The sequence below is a fragment of the Euprymna scolopes genome, chromosome 43 (genome assembly GCF_053919585.1).
Source record: "Euprymna scolopes isolate OS-2025 chromosome 43, ASM5391958v1, whole genome shotgun sequence".
NCBI classification, from domain to species: domain Eukaryota; kingdom Metazoa; phylum Mollusca; class Cephalopoda; order Sepiida; family Sepiolidae; genus Euprymna; species Euprymna scolopes.
Genome location: NC_136524.1, coordinates 49,867,683 through 49,893,227, shown reverse-complemented (window position 1 = coordinate 49,893,227; position 25,545 = coordinate 49,867,683). Strand labels below are relative to the sequence as shown.

Here is a 25,545-nt window from a genome sequence, read left to right as displayed (position 1 = left end):
GAAGCATTAAATTTTGAAATTCCTAGGTATAAAGAGCATAAAAGACTTCCCTCAATTACTGTGTTTTCTTTTATTACAGCAACAAATAAATCCGTGTATACCAACATATGGCTTTGTTTTGTCTCTAATTGCTATGAGATAAATAGATAGATAGAGCGAGAGTCTGGCAAGTCTGAAAAAGCTATTGGATTGTTAATTCGATTCTGGTAGTGGAAACATGTAACCAAGCAGACCAAAAAACCGTAATAAAAACACATATATATATATATATATAAAGCTGAACGTCTGTGTGTGTGTCTGGTCACGAATAAGCTCCTATATGGTTGACTATTATAGAAAACTGATCACATATAATGATAGATGTATCAAGACACAGGAATGGGTATGTTTGATCTGGCATAATGATGATTCATTAAAATTGTTGGTTCTGCGTATGCGCCTGGTCCACAAAGTATGGAAATAAAAAATTTAAAAATTAAAAAAAAACGTTTACAAGTGTTTTTGATATAGATGTACATAATAATACTTTGATAAATATGTTTTAACTTAAATAGGGATGGTATAATAAAATTGTGGGGTCTGCGTTCGCGCCTGGCCTCCATAGAATGGAAATAGGCACTAACTTTAATAAGGACTTTTCATATCTATCTGCGTAAGTATACTTTGATAATTATGTTTCAGTTTGAAGAAATATAGTATAATAAAATTATGGGGTGTTCGTTCGTGCCTGACCTCCATAGAATGGAAATATGTCACAAAGTTTAACAAGGTTTTTTAATATAGATCCACAGAATATTGTGATAAGTGTTTCAGTGTGAACAGGTATGGTATAATAAATTATGGGGTGTATCTATTTTATTTTTACTTTCATCATATTTTGCTTTGGTTTTGATACCCCCAAATTCGAAGCTATCTCTTTACAACTCTTCCTTTTCATAACCTGTCATACTGTCATAACGGGTATATAATGCAATCATGAAGGGAAGACGAAAATTCATGATTAAAACTTTGTGGCTTAGTGGGGGATGTCCTTTTCTCTACCCTGCAACCTCTCTCCCACTGAAGAGACGTTGCGAGCCTATCCTTGTTTTATCGTTATTTCCATGGCAGGTGCTCGTATGAACTCCAATTTCTGGTCCCCACCTCGCCAATCTTTCACGAAAAACACCCGTCTAGCTGAAACCACTGTGAAAAATTTCCCCCACTCTTTATCTGTGCCTAAATCAAAACGTGGATTCCATGAGCAAAGCTTCTTTCTTAGAGCTGCACGCCTGTGGAACTCTGTTCTGTCTGCCTGCTTCCCACCTGACTACAACTTGGATGTCTTCAAGTCCACCGTTAACAAATTCTTAATGAACCGCCCCCTTAAGTAAACACTTCATCAAATCTCCACACTAACGTAATGTACTTGCAATAACCCTTATCCCTGAGTGGCTTCCGGGCCTTGATAAGTGGTGACCACTGTGTAAAAAAAAAAAAAATAATAATAAAATGTTTAAAATAAAGTTAACGGGTGAAGAGAATAAAAGGGAGAAAGAGAAAATGGAGGAGGGGGGTCAGCTGACCGGTTTCGCCCTCGCTTTATCAAAGCTATATCGAGGGATTTGAGTGAACAAAAAAAAAAAAAAAAAAAAAAAAAGAGGAAAGACACGAATGGGAATCAAAATTATGTACAGATAATGTTGCGTTACGTTATGGAAAAAAAAAAAAAAAAAATTTGGGAACGCAATTGACATACAACATTATATTACTCGAATAACTTAATCACGCTAAACCTAAAAGGCATTCCTTCTGCTTGCAGAGGGAAAGCCTTCTCAACCGAACTGAACAGTCTCCAAGATCTTTAACTGAAATAATGAGTGAGCACGACTTGAGATTGTTAAAAGAGTTCATCTGCACAAGACGGGTTTTTTTATAAGGTGGTCAGTAATTGAAGACCCGTATGTATTGGCAATTACGTCTGTTGTTTGGTATGTCCCATTTCTAATTTTGGTAGGTACATGTTGTTGGACTTTTCCATCCAATTTCAATGTTGTTCGACACACATAGTTGGCACTGCAACTACATTCAAAATTGTAAATTACATTATCATTATGATGGGGGGGGGTAGAAAATCTTTTCGAGAGGATGGCATTAACGTTCTCGTAGAGAACACGACACGTACATTTGAAGAAAAATAACAATTTTGCACTGTTGAACCGATTTGCTTTGCCAATTTCTCACTTACTGCCTCCAGCCAAGGTAAACACAGATATTGGCATTTATTGACCGTTTGAATTTTTAATTGCAGAGGACTGCTATTTTCCTCTGTATAACTGACCTAATCACATCCAACGGGTACTCAATTTTCGAAAGAGTGTCAGTAATTATTTTTAATTCCTCATCCAATTTTGATTTGAAGCAGATCATAAGGGCACAATGTGTTAGGGTCCAAATTAAATTTATCTTGCGTTTTGGGGGGTAAAATGAATTCCAACATGTATACAGTCCCGTAAACGTAGGTTTACGCTATATTGATGTAAGGTAAGTGGATGGTGTTTTCGTTACCAATACATCAAGAAAAGCTATGGACAAATTAGACTCTCCTTCATAAGTGTACTGTAACGCGGGATGCATTTTATTAAGTAAGTAAGGAGAAAAAATTATTTTCCTCTGTTTGGTTATCGAAGAGGCAAAATGTGTCGTTCACATAGCGAAAATAGATCAATGGTTTGATGGGTCCCATACATAACGTAACACAACGTTATCTGTACATAATTTCAATTCCCATTCGTGTCTTCCCTCTTTTTTTTTTTTTCACTCAAATCCCTGGATACAGCTGTGATAAAGTGAGGGTGAAACCGGTCAGCTGACTCTCCCTTTTTTTTTTTTACCCTTTTATTCTCTTCACCCCGTTAATTTTATTTTAAACATGGTTTTATTTTAACACTTTAATCATGAATTTTCGTCTTCCCTTCATGGTTGCATTATATAAATTTTGTACCCCCTCAAAGAATCATGATATATATATATAAAATGAATGAATTACAATTTTTGACATTATCTGTTTCATAGCACAAAATCAATTATTATGTCAACCAATCAGTGAATGTATTTTGCCTTAGGAACTTAATTATGTATAGTTTTAAATTCAGATTAATAGATAATTTAATATAACCAGAAATTGAAAATAAGCTTCTTTTTTTTTTATTTCATATATACTAGTGAGGAGTACCCGGCATTGCCCGGGTGTTTTTTTTTTGGGGGGGGGGGGTTTAAAAAAAAAAGTAAGTATGAGAATCGAACCCAAACCCTTGGGGCAAAGTTGTAAATTAAAGTGTGAAAAAAAAACAAAAAAAAACGTGCGATGTTAACCATTGCCCCACCGCAAGATGCTAACGGAAACACGTTTGAATTTATTTAATTAGTTGGATTTAGCAGGTGCTCGTTTTAAATGAGGTCAAGTTTTGACTGCGGGATAGTATTCATTTACTGCTGAACGCTTTTTTTTCCCCATCGAAGATGTTATAGGAAAAAGACTAACCCACATGCGGCGAGCGACAGATATTGAATATTTATCTTCCCGAAATCGAGCAAATTAAATAGACTGGCGAGCTTCGTTGTTAACTATGAAATATTACGATTTGTATGTGATATAAAAAGTTTTAAAAAGTTGTGAACCAAGCGACCGCTTCTCTGAAAGAAGCCTTTTGTAGGCACACAGAAAAAGCGAACACACATACATACATACATTTTCGCTTTTATATTTATAGATAATAAACATGTGTAATAGATTATAATCATTGATGTTATTTGTGTAAATATGGATGTATTAATTATAAATGCTAAATTTACTCATTAATAAATAGAACATTTGTCAGAATATACCTAAATTAATGCAATTTGTTAATACGTACATGTGGGTTCTAGTGACGTTGTTTCTAAATTCAAAATGGCGTAATGTAAGCAAACTATAAGGTAATTGCAGCATCTCTTCCAAATTTGGATTTTTTTATCATGTCCAAACGCATTTTATTTCCTTTTGATGGATTGATTGTTGCTATTTCTTCTTATGAGTTAAGGGCAAAATTGATTAATGAATAATTGATTGATTTTGTGCTACGAAACAGATACTGTCAAGAATTGTAAGTGTCAACTGAATTAAAGGAATAAATTGTAAGATGGTCAACAACATGAAATTGGGAATATAGACTTTTGTCATTAATTCACCATATTGCTCTGTAATTACATTGAGCTTTTTAAATAAGGATTGGTATATATTAAAAGGAAATATAAGTGAATAAAGAATATTTTAACAGAAATATATATATATATATATATATATATATATATATATATATTTGTGCATACACATAGAATAGTTATTACATATATGTAATTAAAGGGATTTATCTAAACACTTTATTGCAGTTTCATGGTTCCATTCAATCATCAGAAGTTTATTATTGTCCCAAGTGCCCAAATGCATTCATATGGAAATTGAAAGATATGATTACGTAAAACAAATAAAAGGCTTCTCACGAAAAGAAAAAAAAAAGGAAAGAAAATTATGCAAAAAAATAAATCTATTAATTTTCTTAACTTTTTTCTTTTTTTTTTTTACATGGAGGTCACCACTTATCAAGGCTTGGAAGCCACTCGGGGATAAGGGTTATTGTGTGTACAGTAATCAATGGGATAAAATCATAGTAATCGTTAGTATTGGAGATTTGATAAAGTTTCTTACTTAAGGGGGGACGGTTCATCAGGAATTTGTTTATGTTGGACTTGAAGACATCCAAGTTGTAGTCAGGTGGGAAACAGGCAAATGGAAGAGAGTTCCACAGGCATGCACTTCTAAGAAAGAAGCTTTGTTCATGGAATCTACGTTTTGATTTAGGCACAGATAAAGAGTGGGGAAAATTACTGACAGATGGGTGTTTTTCGTGAAAGATTGGCGAGGGGGACCAGAGATTGAAGCTCAGATAAGCACTTGCCATGGAAATAACGATAAAACAAAGACAGGCTCGCAACATCTCTTCTGTGGGAGAGAGGTTGCAGGGAAGAGAAAACGGCATCCCCCACTAAGCCACAAAGTCTATTTTGTACTCTGTCAAGGCAGGATAGGCTGTTTTTAGCAGCTTCAGCCCAAATGTGGCAGCAGTACCCCAGCCTTGGATGTACTTGGCTTTTATACAGATAGAGAATTGCATCAGTAGTGAGGTATCTTGTGGAGCAGTAGAAGGATCCCACCATTTTCCCAGCGACCTTGGCAACAGACTTGATGTACGTGTTCCATTTCAGATTAGGAGTAAATGTCAAACCCAGAAGCTTGTCAAAACATGGAGCCTCCCCAAGATGAGAGCCATCCATTTCAATTGATGTCAGATGGGGATCAGAGCGTCGATGATGTAAAGATAAGAGCTTTGTTTTGGAATCAAACAAAAGTTTTGGCGTAACTTACCATACGTATACCTTTATATTACTACTAAGCTTTACTCATTCATTGAGAATTTTGAAGTAAATACTGCAACAAATACATACATAATATATTATCTCACAAAATAAAGTGTATATATCTAAGACAGTTATATACATATTATACAAGAAACAGCTAATATACACACACACATATTTAAATGATTATTCTTTATACCTACAGACACTAGTGTTTCATGCTTATGCAATTATTAGTGTTGGGTAACAATTCCTGCCGGTCACGACATTTAAACCCAGCTGCGAAGTCACCTTTTGCTGAATTTAGAGCCTTTACCCCAGGGCCACCAAACAATTGCCACAGGAATAAAGGGAATTAAGAACTATTAAACATTGAATTCAGACGAATACATTAGATAATCTAGAGTGTTTGCACGAGTAGAAGTTGCGAACATTGCATATATGGCTATATATATGCATATATAAACATCTTCATAACAAGGATTGGCAACCTATGGCTCACAGGCCAAATCCGGCCCTCAAATGAATTTTGCTTGGCACAACCCCTTACTCAGAGTATGATGTAAATATAAACAAAACAAACCACTATGAAAGGAGATAGACTGAATATATTGTGTCAAATTTCAAATTCATATTTAAATTTACCAGAGAATGTGTTTTATTGTTGATTTTTATTTATTTATAAAAAAAAAAAAAAAAAATCCTTTATTTTTTGTTACTTGTTTTTTTTTTAGTATGTGTGTGTTGGGTTTGTGTCTGAACATGTGTGCAACTGTAAGAGTCATAATTGTTTATCCACCATAAGGTATTTTAGTTTTTTTGTTTATTGTATCTTTATAAAAAAATAATGTATATTTGTGCTAAATTAATTTTAATTTTATTTATTGCGGACTATTATCCTCATTTTTTTAGTTGCTATTTCACGACATTTCAGCCAACTATTCCTTTGACCTTCGTCAGATGGTAACCGCAACAGGATAGGAACCCCAAACCTCCTAACTGCATTCTCAGCAATTACTGGCATCCATAATTGTTGTCATCTCATCACGTTTTGGTCAAGTAAGCCTCTTGCAGGCTTTTGGGTAGGATTGAAACCGCTATCTTCAGACAATTCTCACCTGGAACCGTAGAGATTCAACGTCTCTTCTATCTACTGCGTCATGGGCCCCTTCGCCGGCCAGGGGCTTACTTGGCCAAAACGTGGTAAGACAACAACAACCATGGATGGAAATAATTGCTGAGGATGCAGTTAGGAGATTTGGAGTTCCTATCCCGTCACGGTTATCACCTGACGAAGGCCCGAGGAATAGTTGCCCGAAACGTCATGAAACAACAACTAATAAAAGATGAGAATAAAATAAATTAATAAATAATACGCATCTCAATAATGAATTCCAATTAAATAACATTTGTGCTAAATTGTTTTATTATTCATTTTTAATATTTTTTTTTTTTACTACAGTTATTATAAGGTTTTCAGAAAAATTCATTTTTAATTTCTGAACTATTTCTGTTTTTACTTGAGAACTGTTGTATTATTAGACCAAAATAGTTTACAAAACACGTGTTGCATAGGTGCGCTTGCGACGTATTTGTGTTGAATACGTACGTGGCATTAATAAGTGTCTGCTGTGTTCTTATCATAACCGACCATATGTATGTAACTATGTACGTTGCGCTTGTTGTGTAATGAACTGTTGTTCTCAGATCCTTAATGTCCATTTTAGCGGCCAGTGATTTGTCTAGGTGTTAATGTGTGTGTGTCAGAACATATATTACATAACATGGCAGGATAACATACCTGTTGCTGCTATCGTTTCTTATGGGAGGTTCGTCAACCGACCTTAGGGGAGTTGGAATCTGTTTAAAGGAACGTTTCAAGACAGGACGTGAGACGATGTGAGATTTTGTGCATTTTATTCACTCCCAGGTATTCATCAGAGCTGAAAGGAGTGATCAACAATCTTTGGCTTAGGGGTTCTTCTGCGCCTCTATTCTGAGACCTCCCTCTCCCTCATGGGCTGATCCATTTTTAGCCCACCTGTCAGTGTCTCCAGTCCAACTACCCTAATGCTTGCATAAACCGGAACACGTGACACATCACTTTCAGTCCCTGTTTGGATACTTTCCGGTGCAAACTGACCGGTCACAGAATTTGACAAAGTTTGACAATCCGTCAAAACATGAGGATTCAAATCTCTGTTGTACACTTATTGCAAGATAGATAATTAGATAATTATATAGATAGATAGTTATATAGATAGATATAGATAGATAGTTATATAGATAGATAATTAGATAATTATATAGATGGATAATTAGACAGATGGATAAACAGAATTTCCTCCTTCTGTCCAACTATTCTCTAACATGAGCAATAATCATGTTTTAACGACAAATATAATATTTAAAATTATGTTTTACAGAACTTTTCCATTTTTCTTGGTTTTCTATTATTTCTTTATTGCGATTACCTTGCTTTCGGGCTTTTTTTTTTTTTTTTCTTCTTCTCAAAAAATCTTTTTTTTTTTAAACAAAAACAAGCATATGGAAGCTAAGAAAAGAAAAATGGATTTTATGTCCTGTCCTTGTAAAGATGGCTAGTATAAATATATTTCGGAGCTAAACTTCATCCTCAGTATATTGTTTTCTTTCTTTTCTTTCTTGCCATGTTGTAAAGTTGGAGAAAGAAACAAGTAACTATAAAGTTGTTATTACTGAAAAACGCATGTTTTATGTGCATACATATTCTCAAACATGAAAATACACTTGCAGGAAGAGGATCTATAGATTTTATTTTTATTGATAGTTTAAAATCAATATTTATTATTTTTATCATTACTACTAGCAGTGGAAGATTTTGTTTTAAACAAAATCAAATAAAAAGGAATTGTTTTTGGCATCGTATAATAAGTGTAGATTTTTTATGATTCTGATTAGTTGTCCCAATACTACAATTGAGAAATGTTTTAATAAAGCAATCATACGTTTTGAGGTGGGTTTTTTTTTTTTCACAAGAAAGGTTGAAGAAAATGGTCTTTGGTGTGGTTTCAAGTGAGGGCCACATCATACCACCTCAGATCTTCAAGATTGGCTTGAAAGTTATCACCAAAATGTACCTGGATGGGCTGAAGAGTGTGGTGATCCCCTGCTGCAATCCAGTGGTTGTTAGCAGACCCTGGGTGTGGCGGCAGAACTCTGCGCTGGCCCACAAATTTAAAGACCTAAGCTTTGCTTCAGAACGAGCGCTACTACTTTGTATCCTTCTCTCATTGTCCCTCCTTCTCCCCCGACCTGAACCTGCTGAACAACTTTGTTTGGTTATACACTGAGAGCATCGCCAACATGACTTCCTACAACACCTGATCAGTGCCATGCACCAAGTATTCACCAAGCTCCTGTCGATGCTTGTGGAAAAGGCATGCTCCCAGTGTCGAACCCATATCAAGACACTGAAGATGTTAGCTCTACTACATAATCAAGTTACCTAAATTGATTTTTTTCAATAAAAGTTTTAAAATAAAGCTGTAGTGTTGTTTTCTTTAGGGCGACAAATGTATCGTTTCACGTACGTGAAGATTTTGAATCAAGAGCGTCAAGAGGGGGGGGTGACAATGAATTTGAGATGTTTGGTCACATTACTGCTTTTTAGCAAAAAAAAAAAAAACTTTCATTGTGGGACTCACAACTGCAAAAAGGAAACTACTTTTATTTCCCAAGTTTTTAAAATCACAAGAGAGATATGAAACCAAACATCTTTGTAAGCTCTATTAGAGACTTGGGATGTGAGTTTTCATCTTGTTTTGTTGACTTTCAGAAACATGAAAACTTATTTCAATTATTTCTGCAATTCTTACGAAACAAATATGGAGCAACAGAAGAATATCAGTTGGAGTTAATTAATTTACAGTGCAATAACTTTTTAAAATCAAAATTTTATGATGAATTCTATACTGACCTCTACAGAAAAAAACATATATTAAAATAGAAAAATGCGAGCATGAAAAGTAATATGGTTAAACTTAAACATGGAAAAGTAAAGGACTAGTTGTTAAAACAGGAAAAGAAAAGGACAAGATATTCTAGTAAAAAATATAATAAATTTGTAACTTAAAATTTTTCCAGGCTTCCAATAAATTCCCTTGTTCTTTGTTTAATTTCAGTCTTATTTTTTGCCTCCATAAACACATATTTAATGACAATGTACGACACTCGTCTGCTTTCAATAAAATCCCCAATTATCTCCCTTTCCTGCTTTCATCCTCTGTTTCACTTGTTACTTCTCTTTCCGTGACAGCAGTGAATTAGTAGCAACAGTAGTCACTGAACTGACGTGGTTGTTGTAGAAACCAGTTATAAAAGGTGTTGCTCGCATCCTTACATAGTTTTATGATTTTGAACACCAGTAAATTCATAACTGGTTTTACTGAACGAAAATTGAAATTTGTTTTTTTCACAATATAACTGAGAAGGTGATCTATAAACTGTAATAATTCATTGAAATTTGGTGAAAAAAATGAGTGAGCAGTGAAGCTTTAAAACAGTTCTAAATGACTAAAACTGACACTTTACTATATATTCAAACACGGTAGTATTTGAATGATTATATATATATATATATATATATATATATATATATATATATATATATACTTGTTTATTGTTATATAAACATGCTCACATCCCGCTGCTACAAATAGCCACTTGTTTCAATCAAACAACAGATATCATCAGGCAGCGACTTGACTATTCAAAAGTTCAATGAATAACCATTATTCATTGAACTTTTGAATAGTCAAGTCGCTGCCTGATGATATCTGTTGTTTGATTGAAACAAGTGGCTATTTGTAGCAGCGGGATGTGAGCATGTTTATATAACAATAAACAAGTATTATCAGCTCTTTTTATTGAGCACTATCTAACAACCTCGTTGAATTCATTAGTCCATTACTTTTGAATATAAAAAAAAAAACCGAGTATATATATATATATAACTACTTCATTTACTCACATAAAATTAATATACAAAAGTATAAATTTATGCACAAACTTTAAGTATTTACTTTGAAAAGTGCTCAATATGTAGGTAGAGCTAGTTAGTAATTTATAAAATATATATAGCGATTAAGCTACACTGAATATTCCACGTTTCATCCACTCTAGGATTCTTCAGGCTTTATTGTCAAGCAAAAAATATAAAAACATCATGGTTAATGCAAAACAGACCATGTGATTATTTGGAAGTACATGTGCTTGTGAATAATTTTTTTTTTCAAAAATGAAATATACTAAAAGTAATTTAAGAACTAGCTTAAACAAAACAAAAATAACAGTACTTTTCAAAGATTTCTTAGAATTACTAAATTATTTTGTGAATTTAAAACTTTTGACAAAACTAAACTTTGGAACCAGTTCTCCTTTGTTAACCAATGATAAAACTTTTTTTAATACAGTGGAATATCTACATATGAAAGACTCTGCTTATGAAATTTTCAGATTACAAAACGTGATACAAACATTGTTTTGTTCCTGCATACTATAAAATTTTCAGAACACAAAAAAAAATACAAGTGATAGAAAGACTATTTTTCAGGTATCTGATTCTTTGAAAATCTTTTAAATTGAGGTTTTATTAGATTTTTTAAAATTTCAGGAAAATTTTTGTTGATTTTTATCTGGAAAACATTTTTTCCTTGAATTGAATTTCTTTTTTTATACTTACCCACCTCCTCATAAATGAAAATGGTTTTGTAAAATTAAAAAAAAAATTATGTACAGATTATAATTTCTAATACAAATAGAATATAGATTGCAGAAAGATTGTTTAAATTTTTATCATACACCCTGTTAAATTTTTGTAAAGAGAGAGGGAGTCTTATTTTTCTTAGAATTCACAAATTAGTTGTAAGAAAGTCACTTAGAATCCTTTTTCTTCTGCACACCTGAGTGCCCATAGATTTGATTGTGTTTGTGACCTCATGAGTGATGATTAATATAACGATTTAAAAAATTATGTTATATTCCTTGGTCATTCTTTATTACATAGAAATTTATATTTGGATGTTAAAAGAAAAGTAAAAAAAGTAAATAGCAAGTGAAGGTATTAACTATTTGGCTTTTATTTTACTTTTATTATAAAATTTAATTCATAGGACTTCGTACGGATTAGAAAATTTACGTGTAAATCATCTTTTAGGGTACAAAAATTTCAAGATAGGAAAGCTAAGCCAGAACCAATTAATTTTGAATCTAGGTTTTTTTTTTGTTTTTTTTTTGTTTTTTTTTTGGGGGGGGGGGACATGGAGGTCACCACTTATCAAGGCCTGGAAGCCACTCGGGGATAAGGGTTATTGCATGTACATTAATCAATGGGATAGTATCGTATTAATCTTTAGTATTGGAGATTCAATAAAGTATCTTATTTAAGGGGGCGATTCATCAGGAATTTGTTTATCTTGGACTTGAAGACATCCAAGTTGTAGTCAGGTGGGAAACAGGCAAATGGAAGAGAGTTCCACAGGCGTGCACTTCTAAGAAAGAAGCTTTGTTCATGGAATCTATGTTTTGACTTAGGAACAGATAAAGAGTGGGGAAAATTATTGACAGTGGTTTCAGCCAGACGAGTGTTTTTCGTGAAAGATTGGCGAGGAGGGACCAGAGATTGGAGCTCAGACGAGCACTTGTCATGGAAATAACGATAAAGCAAAGACAGGCTCGCAACATCTCTTCTGTGGGAGAGAAGTTGCAGGGAAGAGAAAAGGGTATCCCCTACTAAGCCACACTAGTGTTGGGACGATTCATCAGAAAATCAAAACTTTTGGGGACATCGGAAATAATTGTATCTATTTTCCAATGCCGAAAACGATTCCTTTAATTATCTTCTTTTTTTATTTGATTTTCTTTAAAACAAAATCTTTCACTGTTGGTAGTAATAATGGTACTTGTACAGCTTAATCACAACATTAAAAAAATGAAAATATCGAGAAAAAAAAAAAAAAAAGGTTATATTGTATGTATCCATTATGGAACAAACTTCTCCGAAAAAAAATTTCATTTAATTTCATTAAGTAGTTTTTTTTTTTTACAGTGAAAAAACAATTTGTTATGATACCGAGGAAAAGGTTCGATTTTTAGGAAGAAAAGCTAGAATTAAAGATGGGGAGGGAGTGCGGCGCTTTACAAGGAGTTATCTCCCCGTGGCGTGTGAAAAATTTCCCCCCAAAAAAAAAAATTTTTTTAAATTAAAAAAAAAAAAAAAAAAAAAAATACTCGATCAAATTAAATGAAATTTTTTTTCCGGAGATCTTCAGTTCAAAACGGATATGTACAATATAACCTTTTTTTCAATATTTTCATTTTTTAATTTCTTGATTAAACTGTACAAGTACCGTAATAATAAAATAATAAATATTTATTGATTTTAAACTACCAGTAAAGCTAAAATCTATAAATTAAACCCATCCCACAAGTGTTTGAGAAAATATATACACATTTAAGATGTGTTTTTACAATAGTCGGGAAAAAATAGCAACTTTACAGTTAAATATTTAGAGATTTATAATGAATAGAAATCTGTAATTGTATTGGAATCATGAAACATATTGGAATCATCCCATCCTTTTGCAGACTAAAAGTAATTTAAGAACGAGATTATGTGACAAACTCCTGGATGATAATTTGCTCCTGTCATTGAGAAATATTTCACCTGATGTACAGAGGTTATCACTGGGGCTATGACAACAGCATATTCTTTTCATTATTTTGACTCTTGAGTATATATCAGTTAATATCTTATATGCTTTTAATATAGAGTGATGTTCTCAATTGATTAACTGTATCTGGATCAGATATATACTCGAGAGTCAAAACAACAAAAAGATTCTCTTGTCACAGCCCTAGTTATCACACAGTAAACAGAAACAAATTACAGCATCAACCTTCTATAATTGTGTTTTGGTGATAAATTTTTTTTCTTTTCTTATTGATTGCAATAGCAATTTCTTTTATTCCTGCAGCAAAATAAAAATTATTTTTTTGTAAAATATGTTTGTAATTTTATATTTTTTTATATTCCTGTAATAAAATAAGTAATATCGTTTAAATATAATATTAAATTTAATAATTGTTTTATTCAAATGCACAGAAAATGTATTTTCATATTTAAACTTTGTTGTCCTCCATGATAATGTAGCCAAAGCTGTTTGGCTCCCCCGCCTATAAAAGCATAGCTTTTTTTAGACCGTCGCTCTCTAAAAGGTTGCCGACCTGTGTCTTATAATATTCATATATATAAAAGCGAAAATGTGTGTATGTATGTTCGCTTTTCCTCGATGTCCACGAAAGGCTTCTTTCAAAGCGCTTGCTCGCTTCACAACTTCTTAAAACTTTTTATATCATCTATAAATTGTAATATCTCAGAGTTATCCATGGAGCTCGCCTGTCTATTTAATTTTATTGACTTTCAAACGTTAATTATTCCACATTTCCCGCATCGGCACGCGTTACATTCAATTTTATATATATATTTTCGGTATAAAAAAAAGCCAAAGTCAACTCTAACCACAGGCCGAAAGCCAGTTGTCTCAAGAGAGCGAAGTAACTTTTGTTCAATGTCGACTTTGTCATATCAGACTGTAGCTTTCATTTCGCTCCTCCTAATAAACAGGGAACGGGTTTTTAAAAACAAACAAACTGATTTATTCAAAACTGTCCCGCACAAAATCTTAACTGCTGAATACCTATCGCCGTCACGTCAATCAAAAACGCGCACCTGTTTGTTTTTTTAACACTTTACTATTTTCCAACTGCGCGTCGTCAATGCTTCGGGTGTTTTTCACATACCCCGAAAAACACCCGGGCAACGCCGGGTACCCCTCGCTAGTATATATAGAAAAGGCAAACTGTGCATTAGTGTGTGTGCATTTTTTGTGTATGTCTGGCAAAGGCTTTTTTGGAAAGAGCGCTCAGACGGGGGCATTGTTTCTTAGAACTTTTTATATACTACATAGATTAAAATATCTCCGATTTACAAAACGAGGTCGCATGTATCTTTCATTTGGGCAACTTTTACGCACTGTTTTCAAATTTTTTGGTCTCCACGTGTTTCTTTGGCTTTTCCGTATAAAAAAGCGACACTGTGAAAGTGAATTTGTGTTCTCAGCCTAACGTGCGAAAACGTCCAGAAAGCATTAAGGTTTGACCAATGCTGGGACCCCCCTACCCCGTGCTGGGACCCCACCCCACCCCGTCATATAAGACAATTGCTGTTCACTCTCCTTTTTAGGGGAGCTGTTTTCCTCAATATCTTGGTGGGGTGGGGGAACAAACAAATACGCAGAAACTGGCTTGCAGCGCCAAAGTTAAGTCACGTGATGTTGTTTGACCTCATCAAATTCACGCACTTGTCATTTAACTTTTTAATCGTTAAATTAAAACAGTTTTCACTTCCTGTTGTGGCCGAGCAGGTAAGATACCAGTTTTTTGTTTTTTTACTTTCTTTTCGACCTTCGCATCAAGGCTTCGGGTCCGAACCTACCTTCCTACCAAAACTTTTTTTCTTTTCTTTTTCACCTCCAAAACACCCAGGCAACGCCAGGCCCGCCCGCTAGTTTTATATAAAACGGAAATAAATATATACACCCGAACACACAAACACTTTTATAATATATCACTTTATGAGAACTCATCATTTATGCTCATCTCAAGAAATAGATCAGCTGCACTATTAAGCTATCTGGGATGAATTTTATGCTATTTGAATACAAAATTGGAAAATTTTATTTCAATAGTACAATATATATATATATATATATATATATATATATATATATAAAACTTACATATAAGTTTAAGGATTAAAGTTAAATTCTGTAGATTAAAATATACATACAGATATATTCAAGTTAAGAATTTATTGTTTGAAACAAGGAATATATAGAAAAGAATTATATTTATTTCCTTAATTCATGGATTTTCAATAATGGCTCATATCAACAGAGGAAATGAAATGCAATTAGCAAAATTGTCGGCTATGAATAAGCATATTTTGTTCATCAGCAGTTATCAAAGTATTTAAAAGTCATAGACAAAGGATATCATACTGCCTGGGCAATCCAATGTCAGAATGAGTTCAATTATTTCTCTATTTTACATACTGAGCATTACTTTTTGGCTAGGATCATCTTGAAAATATTATCTCACTGTAATCTATAAATATAAAAGCAAAAATGTATGTATGTATGTGTGTTCGCTTTTTCTGTGTGTCTACAAAAGGCTTCTTTCAGAGAAGCGGTTGGTCGGTTCACAACTTTTTAAAACTTTTTATATCACATATAAATCGTAATATCTCACAGTTAACAATGAAGCTCACCTGTCTATTTAATTTACTCGATTTCGGGAAGATAAATATTCAATATTTGTCGCTCGCCGCATGTGGGTTAGTCTTTTTCCTATAACATCTTGGGGGGGAAAAAAAAAAAAAAAAAAAAAAGCGTTCAGCAGTAAATACTATCCCACAGCCAAACTTGACCTCATTAACTCATTAAAACGAGCACCTGCTAAATCCAAATAATTAAATAAATTCAAACGTGTTTCCGTAAGCATTAGGGCAATGGTTAACGTCACACGTTTTTTTTTTTCACAACTTTACCTCCACGGTTCGGGTTCGATCCTCATGCTTTTTTTTTTTTTTAACCTCCCCCCACACACCTCCAAACACCCGGGCAATGCCGGGTACCCCTCGCTAGTCTATAATATAAATCTCACCTGTCTATTTAAATGTATGTATGTATGTATGCTTAAAACTTTCAACAAAGGCGACAGATTTTCATGAGATTGGTATCATGTTGAAGCACGACCCTCCGGACGACAAATATAAAAAATTGGCTGAAAACATTAATTCCTTCACTCTCAACTGGGCACTTTTCTACAGGTAGGGCCGCTTTTTTCAGCAATATTTTCGAAAGTGATCCTCTCTTTTCGATTGACTAACCATAATTGAAACCTACATCACTTTCGGTTTGGCGATAAACAATAGAAAAGACGTCACTTTTTTTTTTTTCACGTTCTTTTCCTCCTTCGCGGTACGGGTTTGAGCCCGAATACTACCACTTTTTTTTTTTTTTTTTGCTCAATACACACCTCCAAACACCTCGGCAACATCGGACACCCAGGAAAGTATTTAATCCCAGATCTCATCCCGGCTGTGCTATTAAAAAAATGCTCTGCCGAGGTTGCTCCAGTTCTGTCCAAACTTTACAATAAATGCCTTAACGAATCTTGTTTTCCCGACTGCTGGAAAACCGCCTCTGTGGTACCAGTCTTCAAGAATTCTGGTGAAAGAACTGACCCACTAAATTATCGCCCCATTAGCCTCCTCCCGCTTTTCGCCAAAATATTTGAGTCCTTAGTTAATCAAGCCCTAGTCCAGCACCTAACAGCTGCTAAACTCCTGACTGACAAACAATATGGATTCAGGCAAGCCCGTTCAACAGCAGATATCTTAACTGTAGTTTCTGAACGTATATACCGTTCATTGGATAAAACAGGGGAGGGTAGAGCAGTGGCCCTTGATATATCTAAGGCTTTTGACAGGGTATGGCACGATGGTCTTCTAAGGAAAATTAGATCATATGGAATCACTGGAAGAATTCATAATATAATTAAATCCTTCTTAAGTAATAGAAAAATCAAAGTTGTCCTCGACGGACATACATCCAAACAATATGACATAAATGTGGGAGTACCTCAGGGGTCTATCCTTGGACCTCTATTATTCCTGATATTCATAAACGACCTCCCTGATAATATTGTTTCAGAGATGGGTATATTTGCCGATGACACCACTCTCTATAACAGATATGAGGGGAAAACAAATGAACACATATCCAAGGAAATGACAGAAACACTAGAGGACGACCTCCAATCCGTAGTGGAATGGGGACAAAAATGATTGGTCACATTCAATGCTGCTAAGACTAAGCTTGTTTCCTTCAATAACTACAAGAAACCTTCTCTACCACCAATAGCAATGGCCAAGAACACATTGCCTGAAAGTACTTCTTTTAAACTCCTCGGCCTAACGTTTACAGGGAATATGAACTGGAATAGATACATTGAAAGCATTGCCAAGGCTGCTGCAAGGAAGGTTGGCTCCCTCTACCGTGCTAGAAAACTACTTACGCCTGACAGTATCCTATACCTCTATAAGGCAACCATTCGCCCATGTATGGAGTACTGTTGTCACATCTGGGTTAGTGCATCTGCTGCTTGTCTCTCGCTCCTGGACAGGGTTCAAAAAAGAGTCACCAACCTGATAGGTCCTGAACTGTTATCTAGGCTTCAACCTCTGTCCCATCGACGAGATGTTGCATCCCTCTGCCTGTTCTACAAATACTTTAATGGTGAATGCTCTGACGAACTGCAAACACTTGTACCTCCCCGACGTAACTACCCCCGACAAACCCGACAAGCTACTAAGTCTCATCCTTTTACAGTAGAGATCCCTAGGTGCAAGAAAGCCTTTTACTCCAATAGTTTCTTCCCCAGAACTGCGGGTCTTTGGAACTCCCTTCCGGGATTCTGCTTTCCCAACTGCAATGATATGCAGAAGTTCAAGTGTAATGTTAACAAACATCTTTCTACTCTTCTCCCTTCATAATGACCCCGCTAATTAATTCCCTAATAGTAGCCCCCTGCTTCAAAGTGGCACTGTGCCTTGTTTGGGGTGAAAATTGAATAAAAAAAAAAATAAATAAAAAAAAAAAAGGACAATAATTCATTTAATTATCTAATCAGTGATTTAACTCATATATATATATATATATATATATATATATATGATGATTGCAATGTCTTGTCAGACGAGTGCCACTCCCTCAGACATTTAAAATCCATGAGCCCAAATGTCTGAGGGAGTATCTATACAAATATGATGTTACAGAGTCTTAGCTTTGTTCGACAGCTAAGTCTCTCTCTCGGTTCAAAATGTTGAGATCCAGCAACAAGCAAGAGCAAGATAGCCAGCAACTAATTAAATTGCAGACCAGCTTAATGCGGGTACTGGTCTTCCGCTTTATGGTTTTTTAAATCAGAGATTTGCTTCTCCTAGAAAGGTTGCCTTCACCACGGCTTACGGGAGCCCTCTCTACCCCAATACACATATACACACACAAATATACACGGTGCTAGTTAGCCGTTGACCCAGAAAAAGAGTTCATTCGCCCTTTTATACATACATATATATATATACATACATATATATATATATATATATATACATTGAGCTTCTTAAATAAGGATTGGTATATAGAAAAGAAAATATAAGTGAATAAAGAATATTTCCACAGATATATATATATATATATATATATGAAACATTGTTAAACACAACAGACCTGTTTAATTATACACACTTGTAGTATAAGATATCTGTATATATTATAAAATCTCTGTGGAACTTGTTTATTTGCCCATATGTGCTCTTGATGCCATCCATTAAAATAGGGATGTGGATAACCGTGCATAGCAAATGATGTCATCAGTGAAAAGGTTCTTTACTCTTAGGTGTCCAGTATACTTACGTGTGCATATGAAACAGTAATAAATATAAATATGTATATAAGTGACCATATATATATGTTTTGCTCTGCTAAAGATTTACTTTGATAACTTAATTGTGTGCATGTATATATATATATATATATATATATATATATATATATATGAGAGAGAGAGAGAGAGAGATTGAGATTATTTATTTAAAAACTATATTACAAATTACATAGACATGTCATGGTTTCATTGATGTAGATGAACCTTTTAGGATTTAAAAGGTCATTAAAACTCCATCAAGCATCAGTGACTCACAAAATGAACACAAATTGAAAACAAATTCATTTAGTGAATTGTTGATGAATTTGAATGGATTTTAAATGATAAAAGGGTCAATCTACATCAATGATACCATGGTATGTCCCTGGAATATGTAACATTGAGATTTTAAGCAAATAATCTGTATTTTAGCATTCACATTTGCGATTGAGTACTTTATTGATTTCTTTTCGACATCCAGACTCTCTCTCTCTCTCTCTCTCTCTATATATATATATATATATATAAATTGAAAAAATTCAATAAGGCTAAATGGAAAAATATAAAGGTAACTGCAGGTTCTCTCCCAATTTTCGGATTTTCACCATGTCAAACCACATTTCAATTCCTTTGGACGGATTGAGTGTTGCTATTTGTTCTGATGAATTAAGGGCATAATAGATTCACTGATTGATATAATAATTAAGTGATTGATTTTGCGCTACGAAACAGATACTGTCAAGAATTGTATCAATCGACTGATATAAAGGAATAAATTATAAGATGGTAAACATCATGAATTTTGGAATATAAATTTTTGTCATTTATTCTATATATATATACATATATGAGTAAAAAGAGTAAAAATTGTGAATTATAAATCAGTTTCTAAAGGAAACTGAAACAAAATGAACTCACTCAAGTCGAGGGAGTTGATTTTGTTTGTCTTTTCTTTTAAAACTGATTTATAATTCACAATTTTTAATCTTTTATTAATATAGCTCTAGAATACCTATACCTATTGAGCTTATTATATATCTGCAGTACAATGAGCATTGTTTTCTTTTAATAGTAATAATACATTTACTAATACATTAAAATAAACTCTGCTCTTTAGGCTCCAGGTCTAATTCCCTCTACGACAAAAAGTCTAAATTCCAAGATGTTGTTCATCTTGTCGTTATTTCATCTTATGGTAAGATGAACAACAGCCAGGAATTTGGAATATAGATTTTTTGTCATTTGTATACATTCTGTAATTATATTTTACATGCATTGTTGTTTTCTCGTTTTTTAGGCCACTCGAGGATAAGGGTTAAGAGTGTACAGTAGTCAATTGGATAATATAGTAATTGTTAGTAATGGAAAATCGGTAAATTTGTTAACTTAAGTGGAACGGCTCATCAAAACTTGTTTACGTTGGACTTGAAGACAACCATATTGTAGTCAGCTGGAAAGCAGGAAAACGGAAGACATTTCCACAGGCGTGCAGTTCTAAGAAAGAAGCTTTGTTCATGGAATTTACGTTTAGGTTTAGGCACAGATAAAGAGTGGAGGGAATTATTGCTAATGTTTTCAGCTAGACGGGTGTTTCTTGTGAAAATTTGGCGAGTGGGGGGGGGGCATAAATTGAAGCTCAGTCGAGCCGAGAGCACTTGCCATGAAAATAACGATAAAGCAAAGACAAACTCGCAACATCTTTTCTGTGAGATAGAGGTTGCAGGGAAGAGAAAAGGACACCTCCTACGAGGCTACGAAGTCTATTTTGAACTCTATCAAGGCTCATAAATTAAAGTATTGTATAAATAAAGGGTGAAATATAATTGAATAAGCATATTTTTCCCAGAAACGTGTGTGTGTGTGTGTGCGTGTGTGTGTGTGTGTGTGAAACACATGCGTATAATTTTTAGTGAAAAGCTTGGCTTGATTTGTTTTCTTCTGGATTGATTTTTTTTTTTTTTTTCGTTTACAGCACACACACACACAAACTAACGAAACGAAACATGGAATGCATCTGAGGAGTTGATTATTGATTGGACTGATTATATAGGTTCTTTCCAATCGACAAATCTTTGAAAAAAAAAAGATTTTATTAGACCTATTTCATTTTTATTTTGAGCTTATTTAGAATTACACTTAATTAAAAAACAAAATGCAGAACAATCTTTATGATGTTGGAACGAAGATGCCATATTCCAAAAATAACGTAAATTGATCAAATAGTTTTATTTTTTTTTAACTACGAAAATTAAGGGGGTTTGTATTACTGTACACATAGATTCGAAAAAGTTGTCAAAAAACAAATATATAACAAATAAATGTTATCAAAGGCAAGATAAGTTACTTTTCTACCTAACTGGATATATTTTTCGTGTTTTTATTCAATGTAACATGTTTATTCAGCTCGAAAAACATGCAGTGTTTACCGATGTATTGGAAAATTCAAAATGGCGCCCGACACTCTCTTTAACACGGTAAGCTCAGGAAAAGATATTATAAATAATAAACTAGACAAAATACTGTTAGAAATTCGCTCATTATATGTTACCGTGACATAAGTTGACATATATTCGGTATTTTTTTAATAGTATTTTGTCTAGTTTATTATTTATAAAACCTTTTCCCAAACTTACCATGTTAAAGTGAGTGTCGGGCGAGTGTTTACTGATGTATTGGAAAATTCAAGATGGCGTCTCCGTCTCACACCCTCTTTAACACCGTAAGTTTGGGAAAAGGTGTTATAAATAAAAAACTATACAAAATACTATTAAAAACCCGCCGAATATATGTCAACCTATGTCACGGTAACATATATTGAGCGAGTTTTTAACAGTATTTTAACCGGTTTTTTATTTATAACACCTTTTCCCAAACTTACCGTGTTAAAGAGAGAGACGCCATCTTGAATGTTCCAATACATCGGTAAACACTGTATGGTTTTCGAGCTGAATAAACATGTTACATTGAATAAAAACTCGAAAAATATATCCAGTTTGGTAGAAAAGTAACTTATCTTGCCTTTGATAACATGTATTTGTTATATATTTGTTTTTTTGACAACTTTTTCGAATCTATGTGTATAGTAAAACAAACCCATTTTAATCGCTAAAAATCGTATTTTTTATTTTCTTAGTTTAAAATAAAACTACTTAATCAATTTATGCGATTTTTGGAATATGACATCTTCATTTCAGTTCTAAATAGGCACTCTGGCACTACTCTTTAAAGAATTAAATCTTATTTTCCCCATAAAAATACACTATTAAGCGAGCTCCTAGCTTCGCTCCCTCCAAAAATGAATCGATTTAAAGAAAAGATACTTCTGCAGAATATGGACCGTACTGAAATAATAGCATTATTATTTAAAAAGCCATTCTTAACATAAGGAAGGGAGTGCGTTTTGTAACTATTCTGTACTTTCACCTAACAAGATACCGTAAAATTTAACTTGAAATCCCATCTAAAAAAATTTAAAAAAAACAAAAAAAAACAGTACGATTCGTGAACTGCAGAAGTATTAAAAGAAAGAAAGAAAAAAGGTATTTTTGCAGAATTCGAAACGAAATGCTGTTTTTTTGTTGTTGCTTAATTCAATCAAAGTTTATTTGGTTCGGTTCAAATTCTGTAGAAGCACCAAAAATAAAATAATCAAATCAAAGTACGCGTACATTTAAATAGTTATTTTTTGTGGTTGTTAAGCAACAAATAAGATTATTCGTGTAATCGGAAAAATAAAACAGAATTAAACTTTGAGACGTGCATATTAACCGACAATTGTAAGAGATTAAGACATTTTAGCAATAGCTAGCAAACCCACGAAGATATGTACACAAAATATAGAAATTCAATTCTCCATATTTTCTCAATTTACAAAAAAAAAAAAAAAAAAAAAAAGATACGAACTGTGTTTCCGTTTCAAAAATTCCGTTTTAACAAAAGAACTTCGTTTTAAAAAATTATTTTAAACAGCAACAGTCTTATATACTAGGTAAGAAAAAGGTCTTGTTTTGCAACTTAAACGTGATCACAAAATCGGGGATCAGTTTCTGTCTTTAATAATCTCTCGCGAAAATGAAGGGTAAATCTATTGCGATTATCATCAACCATTCCTGAACTATTTCGGCTCGATAAATAACGATACAAGTTTTATTTTTAATAAACCTTGGAGAAGGTTTTTTTTTTTTTTTTTTTTTTTTTTGACGAGGGGACTTAGAAGTTACATGGAATTAGTAACTCGTATACTTGCCGAAATTAGTTACACGGTGCGAATTATTGTCATTTTTAATAGAAGTGAATTGTCGTGGTTGATTGAATTAACGAAAAATAAAATAAATACCTATATTTATATTATATATAGCATTAAAATCAACTCTGAGGAATCAGAACAGATCGGAATCGAAGCACATCTGGCACATTCAAAGAGCTCGATATTTTTTTAGAATCTTCATAATAAAAAGTGCTAAATCAAGCCTCGTTTAACCATGTATTATTGTTATATAATATTCGGGATATTGTTCTAAGGCAGTTAACTCTATTTTACTAAGAATTGTAAGAAAAAGTGTTTTTCATTTCTCAACTACTTCATCTAATGTAACAAAGTTTTATCACATTAATAAGAAAAATAAAAAATAAAATAAAATGTGACGATATTGTAATATTTCTCAAGCAAAACATTCGAGCAATTGTAGGAAAAAATAATTTTTCAACTACTTTAGTAAAATAGAGTTTCCTCCCTTAGAACAATGAATTAAGCTTCCGAATAATTACTTTCAGTTTTCATGCACATAATATTTTTTGGTTTCAGTATTTACTTCAACAGTGTTCAATACATCAATATAGCTTAGTATAAAATATATTCATGGTATACGTTTATTTTATACTAATATATATGTATATATACATGTGTGTGTGTGTGTGTGTGTGTGTGCAACTTGCCTTGTCGATGTGCGATTGTTAACAATGAAAGATGTCCAAGTGAATGAAAGAATAATACTAACCAGGTTAATTGAATTTATCAATAATTAATGGTGGATAGTACTGTGTCTTGGTAATAAATGGCAATACACTTTAAGACGGGCTGTGCTGTCGCAGTAGTAACATCTTCAAGCAAAATGGTTAGCTTTTTTTCTCTCTCTTTCTCTCACTTTTTCGTTCTCTTTCTCTCTCTCCACACCACTGGAATGATAGAATCAGTAGTGGGCACGAAAGAGCTCTTTCCTGTTTTTTTTTCTGTTTATATTATTATTATTATTATTATTAGAAAAGAGAGAGAACGAATGGCAGCCACAATGTGCACGTGACGTAACTTCCGGTACCGAACTCAACTTCCGGATTTCTTTTTTTTGTGTGTGTGTGTGTGTGTGTGTGTGTGTTTTATTATATTTTGTGTTGCCTCATAATTTAGCAGAAGGTATTTTTGTGAAAGAAGTCTGTAAATAATAATTATATTATTACAATAAGTAATAATAATAAGTAATAATAATAATAATAATATCATTATATTACTATTATTACTATTATTATTATCATTATTATTATTATTATTATTATTATTATTATTATTATTATTATTATTATTATTATTATTAAGAAGTGTTCGTTATAATTATTTAAAGCAACAGCAACATAGTCAGTCAAAGGAAGTCACTATCAACCATATTTATGATAATGATGTTGGTCATTATGAGAATAATTGATGATATCATCATCATTCTTATAATCGGCATTATGTACACCGTTTACTTTTTTCTTATCATTACTAGTCTCAAAATAAATAAATAAATAAATAATAATAATAATAATAATAATAATGATAATAATAATAATAATAATCACAAAGAAGAAGAGGGCTGATTGTGATTGAACAACGTGTTCAGGGAGAGCTTAAAAGTGTTCACCACTACTTGGCTAACAGTCATGAAGCGTTACTCGCAGCATAGCAAAAGAGGAAGAGCTAGATAAAAATTAATTGGAAGATAAGCAGAAGTCCAAAGAAAGATTTGAAGAGAAAAGTTGACTGAGTTGGTAAGGATGAAACTTCATGGTCAGTTTGAGCGAGATACTAAGGCACAAAAATGTCAGGACACATGGAATTTTCTGTCTAAAGGTGACTTGATAAGAGAAACAGAAAATCTTATATTTGCTGCTCAAGAACAGACACTAAATACAAATGCAATAAATAAAAACATCTATGAGAAGAACTGTTCTGATAAGTGCAGGTTGTGTGGTATATCTCTTGAAACAGTGTCACACATTGTTAGTGCATGTTCTATACTTACTCAAAAAGAGTACAAACGTTGCTATGGCAAAGTTTGTACAAATCTGCACTAGAATTTGTGCCAAAAGTTTGGAATCCAAGTGACGGACAAATGGTAACAACATCACCCAGAAGGGGTAGTGGAAAATGAGAACGTTAAGATTCTCTGGGATTCCATGATTCAATGTGACTGAGAAATAACTTACAGAAAACCAGATATTGTAGTTTTTAACAAAAAATCAATGAATGCCAAATTAATGATG

At 33.2% G+C, this 25,545-nt stretch overlaps 1 protein-coding gene across 4 annotated transcripts in view; it reads right to left on the bottom strand.

The window, feature by feature from the left end:
- LOC145268339 (E3 ubiquitin-protein ligase HERC2-like) overlaps positions 1–24,269 on the bottom strand; it is a 500,726-nt gene extending 476,457 nt beyond the window's left edge. For all 4 annotated transcript variants that reach the window (XM_080123842.1, XM_080123845.1, XM_080123844.1 and 1 more), the window contains exon 1: positions 24,024–24,269. The gene's annotated coding sequence lies outside the window, so the exon portion shown is untranslated. The remainder of the gene's footprint in view (positions 1–24,023) is intronic.
- Between the last annotated feature and the right edge of the window lie 1,276 nt (positions 24,270–25,545).